The sequence below is a fragment of the Elephas maximus genome, chromosome 3 (genome assembly GCF_024166365.1).
Source record: "Elephas maximus indicus isolate mEleMax1 chromosome 3, mEleMax1 primary haplotype, whole genome shotgun sequence".
NCBI lineage: Eukaryota > Metazoa > Chordata > Mammalia > Proboscidea > Elephantidae > Elephas > Elephas maximus.
This window is the reverse complement of record NC_064821.1, coordinates 167122342-167134824: the sequence shown is the minus strand read 5'-3', so window position 1 is coordinate 167134824 and position 12483 is coordinate 167122342. Positions and strand designations below refer to the sequence as shown.

The following is a 12483-nucleotide window of genomic DNA, read 5'->3' as shown; positions in this document are numbered from 1 at the left end:
CAGTCTCCTGTATATTCTTCACACACTTACATTTTTAGCATGCTAGCGTAATTTTGTTACTTCTTTGCTTAAAACCTATCCGTGCTATTTCTTGACTACCTTTCTTCTTTACCTGGGTCCCACTTGGCTTTTAGCACATGAATTTACCAGCTTGATAAAGACGGTATAGCTATTCAGTTATCTGAGGAGGTAGGGGATAGAAAGGGAACTGGAGCCAAGGGCAGCTATGTTTGGGGAGCTTTGGCTCTGTTTGTCTCTGAATTTTTTTTTGTCTGATGCTCTTAGGAGTTGGGAATTTCTGCCTTTCCATTGTAGGGCTCTGTGAAAGAGAAAAAGACCCTCAAAGAGAAGGATTGATGCAGCGGCGACAACAATGGGTTCAAGCATAGCAACAATTGTGAAGATGGTGTAGGACTGGGCAATGTTTCGTTCCGTTGCACTTGGGGTCATTATGAGTCAGAACCAACTCAGCAGCACCTAACAACAACAATTGTGGGAAGCAGGGGTCGTGGTGATGCTCTTCTGATTTCAGTGGGCTCTTTCTGCTTCAGGGTGCACTGATGGTGAGTTAGCTGGTCACTTTGCAGCAGCTCATACACCATTTGCTCTGTAGATCAACATGTATCATTCCACTCTCAGTTACAGCTTTGAAGTAGGTTTGCCTACTGACATTACACCTCCTAGTTAAGAACCTTGGGCAAAAGAAAAACGGCACTGCTTGGCACATCAGTTCCTTTGGTCCTGCCATGCCCTCCCACAGCCCATGTAAGCTGGGGATGTCAATAGGCCCTTCCGAATATTTCCCACTTAGTCTCCAAAATGTAATGTGCTTATGAGCGTAGTATGTTACCTTCTGGCATTCTCTCATGCAGTCCAAATTGTTTTGTATTCTTTGGAGTTGATATTTGCATAGGCAGAGATTAATGTTTTTTCTCTCCTTTTTTATTTCCCACTTTGTTCTGTATCGAAGCAAAATTATAAAAGTGACTTACGTTGCCATGTTTCCCAGAAGGCTCTCAGTGAGTTCTTGAATCTAAATTCAGATTACCAAGTTGGATAAGGCCATTCCTACCCTTGATTGTGGTTCAAACAGTGCAGTTGCTTAATTTTGGCTATTCAATGTGGAAATGTATAGACCATCCCATTTTTGTTTGGAATAGATTCGTTTCTTGTCATCATTTTAGTAAAGCAGTACAGATTTTTTTGTTTCCTTTGTCAAGATCCTTTAATGGGAAATCGAAGGCTAGAGATCCTCTGACATTTCCATTTATGTTGGCATCTTTCTAGAAGATTTATGGTTGGGGTAAGTGGGGAGAGGATTTTTAATGGAGGAACCTGAATAAGGGAATATGCATAGAAGTAGCTGTTTGTTACGTGTCTGTCAGTTTGTCGTACTGTGGGGGCTTGTGTGTTGCTGTGATGCTGAAGCTATGCCACCAGTATTCAGATACCAGCAGGGTCACCCATGGAGGACAGGTTTCAGCTGAGCTTCCAGACTAGGACAGACTAGGAAGAAGGACCTGGCAGTCTACTTCTGAAAAGGATTAGCCGGTGAAAATCTTATGAATCGCAGAGGAACATTGTCTGATGTAGTGCTGGAAAATGAGCTCCCCAGGTTGAAAGGCACTCAAAAGATGACTGGGGAAGAGCTGCCTCCTCAAAGTAGAGTGGACCTTAATGACATGAATGGAGTAAAGCCTTCGAGACCTTCATTTGCTGATGTGGCATGACTCAAAATGAGAAGAAACAGCTGCAAACATCCATTAATAATCAGAACCTGGAATGTACAAAGTATGAATCTAGGAAAATTGGAAATCGTCAAAAATGAAATGGAATGCATAAACATCGATATCCTAGGCATTAGTGAGCTGAAATGGACTGGTATTGGCCATTTTGAATTGGACAATCATATAGTCTACTATGCTGGGAATGACAACTTGAAGAGGAATGGTGTTGCATTCATCATCAAAAAGAACGTTTCAAGATCTATCCTGAAGTACGGCGCTGTCAGTGATAGGATAATATCCACATGCCTACAAGGACCAGTTGCTACGACTATTATTCAAATGTACGCACCAACCACTAGGGCCAAAGATGAAGAAATAGAAGATTTTTATCAGCTGCTGCAGTCTGAAATTGATCAAACATGCAATCAAGACGCATTGATAATTACTGGCAATTGGAATGCAAAAGTTGGAAACAAAGAAGGATCAGTAGTTGGAAAATATGGCCTTGGTGATAGAAACAATGCCGGAGATCGAATGATAGAATTTTGCAAGACCAACGACTTCTTCATTGCAAATACCTTCTTTCACCAACATAAACGGTGACTATACACATTGGACCTTGCCAGATGGAACACACAGAAATCAAATTGGCTACATCTGTGGAAAGAGACAATGGAAAAGCTCAATACCATCAGTCAGAACGAGGCCAGGGGCCGACTGTGGAACAGACCATCAATTGCTGATATGCAATTTCAAACTGAAACTGAAGAAAATCAGAGCAAGAAAATCCCACCTGAATTTAGAGACCATCTCAAGAATAGATTTGATGCACTGAACACTAGTGACCAAAGACCAGATGAGTTGTGGTATGACATTAAGGACATCATCCATGAAGAAAGCAAGAGGTCACTGAAAAGACAGGAAAGAAAGAAAAGACCAAGGTGGATGTCAGAGGAAACTCTGAAACTTGCTCTTGAGCATCGAGCAGCTAAAGCAAAAGGAAGAATTGATGAAGTAAAAGAACTGAACAGAAGATTTCAAAGGGCCTCTCGAGAAGTCAAAATAAAGTGTTATAATGACATGTGCAAAGCGCTGGAGATGGAAAACCAAAAGGGAAGAACAAGCTCGGCGTTTCTCAAGCTGAAAGAACTGAAGAAAAAATTCAAGCCCGGAGTTGCAATAGTGATGGATTCCATGGGGAAAATATTAAATGATGCAGGAAGCATCAAAAGAAGATGGAAGGAATACACAGAGTCATTATACCAAAAAGAATTAGTTGATATTCAACCATTTCAAGAGGTGCCATATGATCAGGAACGGATGGTACTGAAGGAAGAAGCCCAAGCTGCTCTGAAGGCATTGGCGAAAAACAAGGCTCCAGGAAATGATGGAATATCAATTGAGATGTTTCAACAAACAGATGCAGCGCTGGAGGTGCTCACTAATCTATGCCAAGAAATATGGAAGACAGCTTCCTGTCCAACTGACTGGAAAAGATCCATACTTATGCCTATTCCCAAGAAAGGTGATCCAGCCGAATGTGGAAATTATAGAACAATATCATTAATATCACACGCAAGCAAAATTCTGCTGAAGATCATTCAAAAATGGCTGCAGCAATATATCAGCAGGGAACTGCCAGAAATGTAGGCCGGTTTCAGAAGAGGATGTGGAACCAGGGATATCATTGCAGATGTCAGATGGATCCTGGCTGAAAGCAGAGAATACCAGAGGGGTGTTTACCCGTGTTTTATTGACTATGCAAAGGCATTTGATTGTGTGGATCATAGCAAACTATGGATAACACGGCAAAGAATGGGAATTCCAGAACACTTAATTGTGCTCATGAGGAACCTTTACATAGATCATAGTTGTTCGGACAGAACAAGGGGATACTGATTGGTTTAAAGTCAGGAAAGGTGTACATCGGGGTTGTATTCTTTCACCATACCTATTTAATCTGTATGCTGAACAAATAATACGAGAAGCTGGACTTTATGAAGAAGAACGGGGCATCAAGATTGGAGGAAGACTCATTAACAACCTACGTTATGCAGATGACACAACCTTGCTTGCTGAAAGTGAAGAGGACTTGAAGCACTTACTAATGAAGATCAAAGACCACAGCCTTCAGTATGGATTACACCTCAACATAAAAAAAACAAAAGTCCTCACAACTGGACCAATGAGCAACATCGTGATAAGCGAAGAAAAGATTGAAGTTGTCAAGGATTTCATTTTACTTGGATCCACAATCAACAGCCATGGAAGCAGCAGTCAAGAAATCAAAAGATGCATTGCATTGGGTAAATCTGCTCCAAAGGACCTCTTCAAAGTGTTGAAGAGCAAAGATGTCACCCTGAAGACTAAGGTGTGCCTGACCCAAGCCATGGTATTTTCAACCACATCATATGCGTGTGAAAGCTGGACAATGAATAAGGAAGACCAAAGGAGAGCTGACGCCTTTGAATTGTGGTGTTCGTGAAGAATATTGAATATACCATGGACTGTCAAGAGAACGAACAAATCTGTCTTAGAAGTAACAACCAGAATGCTCCTTAGAAGCAAGGATGGCGAGACTGCGTCTTATATACTTTGGACATGTTGTCAGGAGGGATCAGTCCCTGGAGAAGGACATCATGCTTGGCAGAGTAGAGGGTCAGCGGAAAAGAGGAAGACCCTCAACGAGGTGGATTGACACAGTGGCTGCAACAATGAGCTCAAGCATAACAACGATTGTAAGGATGACTCAGGACTGGGCAGTGTTTCGTTCTATTGTGCATAGGGTCACTATGAGTTGGAACCGACTCAACGGCACCTAAGAACAACAACAACAGCTGTTTATTCCCTAAACTTTCTTTGGAATTTTGGTACATTTTACATAACCACGTTTTGTGAGAATAATATTTTAAAAATTATTTTAAATGCTTTATTGATTAAAAATAGACATTTGAGTGGAAATGGAAAATGCTAAAATTGTTTTATTTGTTGAATGAACATTGACTGTCCCTGGACTCATGTCACTCTTGATGTGTAAAATAGTCTTTAGGACCTTTAACCATCTGTTTTTGAAAATTTCTAAGGGTTGGTGTAAATTTCTATTTTTAAAAGCTATCAGAGAAAAAGAGGCTATTAAATTGCTCTTTTAATAGGGTTAATTATATCAGACAACTGCTTGAACTCAGAAATTGTTTACATAATGATGCCCTTTAAAATAAAATTTGAATTCTCGAATGGTCACCTTTTTCGGGTCATATTTGTAATCAAGTAGATCTGTATTCCCTTTCAGCTATCCCTCTATCAGCTATTAGAATGAAACATCAGCCACAGATGTGCCTCCTCATGTCTTGGACATTCTGTTGAAATATGTAACTTTGACTTGCAAAGTCTACTGATCCCAGTTATTCTGTTTTCAGGGAAAATGACAGGGCACAATAGATGGCTTTGTACCCTCCTGTCAAAAGGATGAAGCATTAATAGTATGACTCAGTTATTGGTATGCCAACCAGGCACTGGTTATCTGGCATTATGACAGGTTTGCTAATGATTCCTGAAGTATCACAAAGAAAAAATTGTAAGTAGCCTTAGGATAAAAAATCTTCATAAGCCCATCAAATAAGAGCTTCAAAAAGAAAAGGACCTGCTTTTGATAGCTTATCCCCCCCCCACCCCCACCCCTGTTCTGCTATCAAGGTTCCATCTTACTTGGCTCTTCCTGATATGTGACCTTGTAAGAGAAAATTGTGGTGATTTTGCTGTTGTCTTTGTTAGAATGATGATTTTCATCTTATTTTTTTCAAGCTTAGATTTTAATTCCATAGCTTGTTTATGAATTGTGAGTTTGTTAGAAACAAAGTGGTTGCAATTTAGCCTAGATATGGTAAAAAATAATACTTATTTTGGAGACAAATGACTAAAGGAAGACCACACAAATAGTCTCAGCTTTTCTATAGAACTTTTGCGAGTTTTTAGGCACAGTGGTCCACAAGGTTAGGCTTTCTTTTTGGCTAATGACCTCTGAAGGGCACAGTTTTTAAAAATATCATTTCCTTTTGGTTTGCAGTTTTTGTTTTTGTTTTTGTTTTTTGCCTCTCTCTTTTTATAGTAATAGGTTTTTACTGGAGAAAATTTGAAAATGTAAAACTATGAAGAAAAAAGTTGTTTAAAAAATAATATTTTTAAAAAAACACTCAGTAATTATATCCTGTGATAATACTTCAAGTATTATTGAGTGTTTAAGTATGATTTTGCTTTGTCTGTATCCTTTACCTTTTTTATTTACATATCCCCAGATATCTTTCACATTGGAACCACACTGGATACTCTATTTTGTAACTTTCTTTTTTTTTTTTTTTTCATTTAGAATATATCATGAGCATTTGACCACATCTATATATTTTTGTATATATCAAAACATTACTTTCAATGGTTCTGCTTAATGAAAGGATTCTTTGTCTTTGAGGTCTAGAGTAGAAGTACTTTGCTGAGATGAAGTCAAAGACCCTATCAGTATAGTAATGATTTTATTTACAGTATCATTTTGGTGTGTTTATTCAGCACTATGGGTACACTGTGCAGGAAAGAGAGATTAACAAAACACAGCTCTTGACTTCACCCAGGCTTAAGATCCAGTAACGGAGGCAGACATGTGCCCCACTGTTCTCTGGCCGGGACCAGCGGGTAGGAGAACAGGACCTTCTTAATGTGAACTGCAGAGTTCTGCCTGGATGTCGGCTTCAGAGAGCAGGTGGACAAGTGGTCAGTGTGCCGGTCTTTTGCTTTAACAGTACTTATGTGTATACAGCACTGTGGGGCCCAGGTAGAGTAGACATAAACTGAAACCAGTAGGGGAAATAGTTGGGTGTGGAGCCTAGCAGGGTAGGGCAGGGTGTTAACAGGACTGGTATAGTTACCTCTGAAGTAAGAACATATGTATATGTGTATATACAGTAGGTCCAATGGCATTGTCCTCCAGGGCACCGACTCCTTTCCTTTACAACTCAGATCCCTGGCCACATGTCTGAGAGTTTTTAAGAGAACTGAGTATTATCGGCAAATATAGCACCCATGGAAATACTTGCTTTATTTAAAGAAATAAAAATTATTTTTAAAAAAGTATATAGCACAATGAGTCTTATTTAAGTATAATTTGAATATAATGAAGCAGTTTGATGCTGCATTAATATGAAATTCTACCTGTAATAAGTATCATTAGGCTTTTTGGAATGTAATGTTTTAGCTTGGTACATTTCAGGAATTTTTCAGATATATAGGCTACTTCAACCAAAGAGTACTTTCTCTAGCTCTGTTTCCATTCTTCTGATTATCAAATGCATTGAAATAATAATAATAATACAGAAGAGAGAAAGGAACAGAAGGTGGGAAAGAGGGAAAAAGGAAGGAAAGTTTTCTATGGATGTACAGGGCAAGAACCAGGTGTGCAGTAGCCGACTTGACCTTAAAATGGCAGCTGCGCAGGACCCTGGGCGGTAAATGAAGTTCGTTCAATTAATGTATGACGGCTGCTTCCTGGAACCTATGGAGAATGGACACTCCCATTTTAACATCTACTGTTACCATAGTTTGTAATGTAAAGGAAGAATGTGAACTCTTTAGCAGACTTTCTCTTGACTGGTGAGATGGTGGCAGTATTATGCAGAAAATGGCAACATTACTTCAGTCCCGTGTTTCTTCAAAACGTAACTCAGCAACTCCTGAAAAATTACCTGTTTTAAAAACTGAAATGGCTCGGGAGATTCTGCAACATTTAATGCTTCTCAAACTTGAGACTTGTCAAGAATTTAATTACATAAATTATTTTAAAAATTCATTAAGTTTCTGCTTCCCTGAAAGGAGAGTGGGATAGTGAAAGAATTATGTAGATGTGGGTCTTCTAAGTTTGTAACATACTCAGATAGAAGACAGAACAGAAATAACGAGATGGCTTTTGAAAACAAATGTGGAATAGAGGTGGCCAGTAAGAATATGTCCTTAGTTAGCTTATATCAATTATAACGGGCTTTGGTGTCAGGCCTGGGTTAGTTGAGGTGATTAGCATCATTTTAAATTATTGTTACAAGGTTCTGCCCAACTCAGTGTTCCTTCGAACTTCTTGAGTCTAAACTTGCATAAACTCCTTCTCATCTTCTTAGAGCCAGTTTTACTGGATTTCTCTCAGTTCCTCTAAGCACTCTGTCCTTTACTACCCTTGGAGGACTTTTCATATCCTTTTCTCTCTACCAGCCCTCTCCCCCTTTTGCCTAGCTAGCTCCAGTTTATCCTTCAGATTTCAGCTCCAATGCCACTTATTCAGTGAAGTCTTCCAGATTTAGGATCTAGGTTAGAGGTTCTCACCATACCTTGCACTTTCTCTCATATGCTCCCATATTTGAAATTTCTTCATTAATGTTGGTCTTTCCTGTAAGACTGTAAGTCCCATTGGGTGTACTTGAATTCAGTGCTTTACTCCCAAGTGCCTTCTGCTCAGGACTCAGTAAACATTTGTTTACGCAATAAATGTGATTGTTGCTTAGAAGGGTAGACATTTATGAAACAGTTTGTACTGTTATAAGCTATTGCAAGGGAAGAAATTCATCAAAAGGTGGTGCAGATGGTTAATTACTTGACTGCTTGTGGAAAGGTTGGTGGTTTGAACTCACCCAGAAGTGCCTCGGAAGACAGGCCTGGCACTCTCCTTATGAAAATTCATAGCCTTGAAAACTCTATGGAGTAGTTCCACTCTGCCCACATGGAATCACCATCAGTCAGAATCGACTGGACGGCAACTAACAACTGTATGTATGTATATATATGTGTGTATGTATATGTGGTTCTTCAAGTATCTATATAGACAGAGAGAGACAGAGAAAAGCAGTCTAGCACAGTGCTTATTTACAGCTCAGGTTCTAGAGCCGGATTGCCTGGATTCAGACCCTAACTCTGCTGCTTATTAACTGTGTAGCCTTGGCCAAGTTACTTAACCTCTGGATACCTCAGCTTCTTGTCAGTGAAATGGTAATAACAATAGCACCTACCTCAAAGGTTGTCATGAGAATCAAGTGAGTTAAAACAAATTCTTAGAGAGTACCTGGCACGTATTATTCAGAGTAAGTTCTGAATAAGTAACAATAAATCCTAAAATAACACTTGGAGTTGTCAGTGTCCTCTTTTTATTTTCCATTCTCTTTTCCATTCCCATACCTTTCCCCTAGAAAGAGTAAAAAGGACTTTTTTTTTTTGTCTGCTCTAGACTTGTTTTCCCCAGTAGAGCTAGAAGACAATAGATTTGAATGATTAATTTAGCCTTACATTGTCTTGCAGGGTAGTCAGATACCATATTGTGAATACATTTTAAAATGTTAATAAACAAAGAACAGAATTTGAGAGATTGGCATATAAGCTATAATTAAAATCTACTTTTAAAGACTTACAGAGCTTGCCACTTTAATGAAGAATTTAATTTAGCATTTTGAGGGAGTCAAAATCAATTTCATTGTTTAAAAAACACAGTTAAAGTTGTATATAGACTATTAAAGAGTGCTGTATCAGTTAAGTTAGTATCGCCTTCTAAAATTTCATGTGTTTGAGGATGGAGAGGGTCAAATGAACAGTTACAAATACAAAATTAAGCTGATTCATTTGTTCTGTGTGCTAAATACTGGGGCATCTGTGAAAACAAGCCGTGGCCTTGACCCTCACAAGGCTTACCAACTTATATGTTTAACAACTGTATAAAATATTTTGAATAAATTTTGTGCCATAGAATGTATTTTACTATGAAATGTGTAGATACTGATTACCCAGAAAAGCTTTGTACGAATTCCATTTACAGTTTCACAAACAAGTTGGCTACAGTTTGATTTATTCTGTTCAAGGACCCCGCCTTGAATCAAGGAGCCAGGCTAGAGTTCAGTTTATATGAATCTTTTTTACCACTTTGATGGAAGCCTTCTTACTGCTGTAGAGCTCAAGAAGTGGAGGAAGCAGTAAGATACACTGCTACTCTGAGTCTACGTTTAACAGGAAAGGAATTGTTGATGACGTTAGTGGTGCTGAGCTAGTTATATTGAGTAGTTTATTGGGGAAAGTCACCAGGCCATTTTATTGTCATCGTAGGAAGGAAGATAACTGGGACATGGTTATGCCCATAATTTGCCCTTGAGGAAAACAGATTTCAAAAAGTTCATAGCATCTGTAGGTGTGGTTCCAAGACAAGACATTTCTAAAAAAGAAGCCATGCCAAGAAACTTGTGGATGCACAGAATGCTCTGAGCAGTTCAGGTTTCTCAAAGGGTGTATATGATTGATAGATGGAAGGAACATATAACCATCACCCACTTATACAGTACTGAGTGTCTGAAATGTTGTCAGTTGCCATCAAGTCGATTCCAGCTCATAATTAGCCCAAGTGACAGAGTAGATCTACCCCCTAGAGTTTTCTAGGTTGTAATCTTTATGGGAGAAGATTGCCAGGTCTTTTCTCCCGCAGAGCCGCTAGGTGGGTTCAAACCACCAACCTTTCAGTTAGCTGCTGAGTGCTTAACTATTGCATTACCAGGACTCCTTACCTTATGTATAACAAAACAAAACAAAACATTGCCTGACGCTGCACCATCTTCATGATTGTTGGTATGTTTGAGTCCATTTTTCTGGCTATCGTGTAGTGCTTTCCAATCTAGGGGGCTCATCTTCCAGATCACCAGGTCTTTCTTCCTAGTCTGTCTTAGACTGGAAGCTCTGTTAGAACCTGTCCACCGCGAGTGACCTAGCTGGTATTTGAAATACTGGTGGCATAGCTTCCGGCATCACAGCAACATACAAGCTACTACAGTATGACAAACTGAAAGGTGGGTTGTGGACAGTGCCAAGTAGACTTTGAGAAATAAACATTTAAGAATTTTCTTTTCAATAGGCTAGAGCTCAAAAGGAGCTAAGGTTCACAAAAATGCTTCAGACAGCAAAAAGAAGGAAGAGGTAGGCTCACTGTCTGAAAAAGTTGTTCTTTGTGTTATTAACTGTTAACTGAATCAGACCTACATGGTTCTTATTTTGCTTCTATAATCTTCAACTAGGATGATTACTTCTCCAACAGAAAAAGGTAAAACAAACAACCTGAAATGGGAGGACAAAGGGGAACTAAATCCCCAAAAAGATGAGAAGATAGTAAGAGTATCACTCACTTTAAATGAATTTAAGTTTTCACGACTCAAATTTTAAGTTGCCTCCTAGGAGTTGAAGGGACTCTCAGATACAATCTCAGGGCTATTGTCAGTAATCTTTGTGAAATCGTGGAGAATGTGGGAAGTGCCAGGGGCCTGGAGAGAGACAAATGTCCCAGTTTCCAAAAGGGAGAAAGGTAGATTGTGAAAACTTCCCTAGCTTTAAACTATGACACTTGAAGAGATTATTAAAATATATATATATAGATATATACAGTAAGAGAGATTAAGTATTTAAGAAAAGAATGGGAGTGATCACCATGAATCAGTGTGAACTTATAAGAACAAGACATGCCAAACTGACCTCATTTCTCGCCTTTTTTTTTTTTTTTAATACTACTGGATTAAAGAATAGTGGAGGCATGTTTCATCTTGTCTTTAGCAAGTGTTTGACAAAGTCTTCTAGATTATCCTTGTGGAAAAGATGATGAAGTATTGGCAATTAGATTAATTTACAGCTGGTTTTAGGACCACACCCATCAGAGCATGCCACAGGGTTTATCTAAATAATAGCCAGTTACTCTAAACACTGATTATTCAAGGAAAACTTGAGGTAAATGTTAATTTGCGTATTTTCAGAAAGTGTGGATTTATAGTTAAGAGTTGTTCTGATTAAGGATTTGTACACTGAAACTTGAGAGCCTGAATTTATTCATACGATTGAGAGTACAGATATAGACTTTTTCATACCTGTGCTGTATTTTTAAGAGATATAGATCAATTTTGATTTCTTTGAGGCCCTTAGTAATCCTCTATGTATTTTCCTGTTTTCCCTCACAAATAAGAGAAAGTGTTTCACTCTCTTATTTATTCACCTTATATTTCAGAGTCAGGCAAGTGGGCAGAATATGCCTGTTCAATCTCACAATAGGCAGAAGGCCCTGAGGTAGGGCTTAGTTTGTCCCTTGTGAAGGGTAGAAGATGGCGAGTGTGGGTGGAGTACAGTTTGAGAGGAGAAACAGTGAACAAGTTTGGGTCACAGATAGCCTGAGCCAGAATGTGTAGGGCCTTTTAGGCCCTGTTCAGGGGTTTGAATTTTATTCCAATTACAACGTAAAGTAATTGGGGGCTTTAAACAGAGTAGTGATGGTCTGAATTATATTTTAAATCTCATTCTAGCTGCTGTATGAATGGTGGGAGCAGGAAGGAGGCAAGAATGGATACAGAGAGGTTGATTAGAAGGCTGTTGTAGCATTCTAGAAGGGAAATGATGATGGCTTAAACTAGGGTGATGGCAGCGGAAATAGAAGTGGACAGTACAGAATATATTTTGGTGGTAGAAGTGACAAAAGTTACTAGTGGATTTGATCTGAGTGATAGGAGTGAAAAATAGAAATCAAGGATGACTTCTAGGTTTTGGGATTGTTCTACTTGGTAGATGATGCTGTTATTTACTAAAATGAAGAAAACTGAGGGAGAGGAAAACATTGGGGGAGTATGGAATTGAGAGTCCTGTTTTGGCTGTCTGAAGTTTGAAGTGCTTACTACTTCCAAATATATCGGCATTATATATGAATGAGCTTAGTTTGGAGCTCGAT

The 12483-nt window shown here is 38.9% G+C and overlaps 1 protein-coding gene across 5 annotated transcripts in view; it reads left to right on the top strand.

Moving 5' to 3' along the window:
* The window catches only part of MAGI3 (membrane associated guanylate kinase, WW and PDZ domain containing 3), a 255499-nt gene that overhangs the window by 145250 nt on the left and 97766 nt on the right, over positions 1-12483 (top strand). The gene's annotated exons all lie outside the window — the stretch shown is intronic.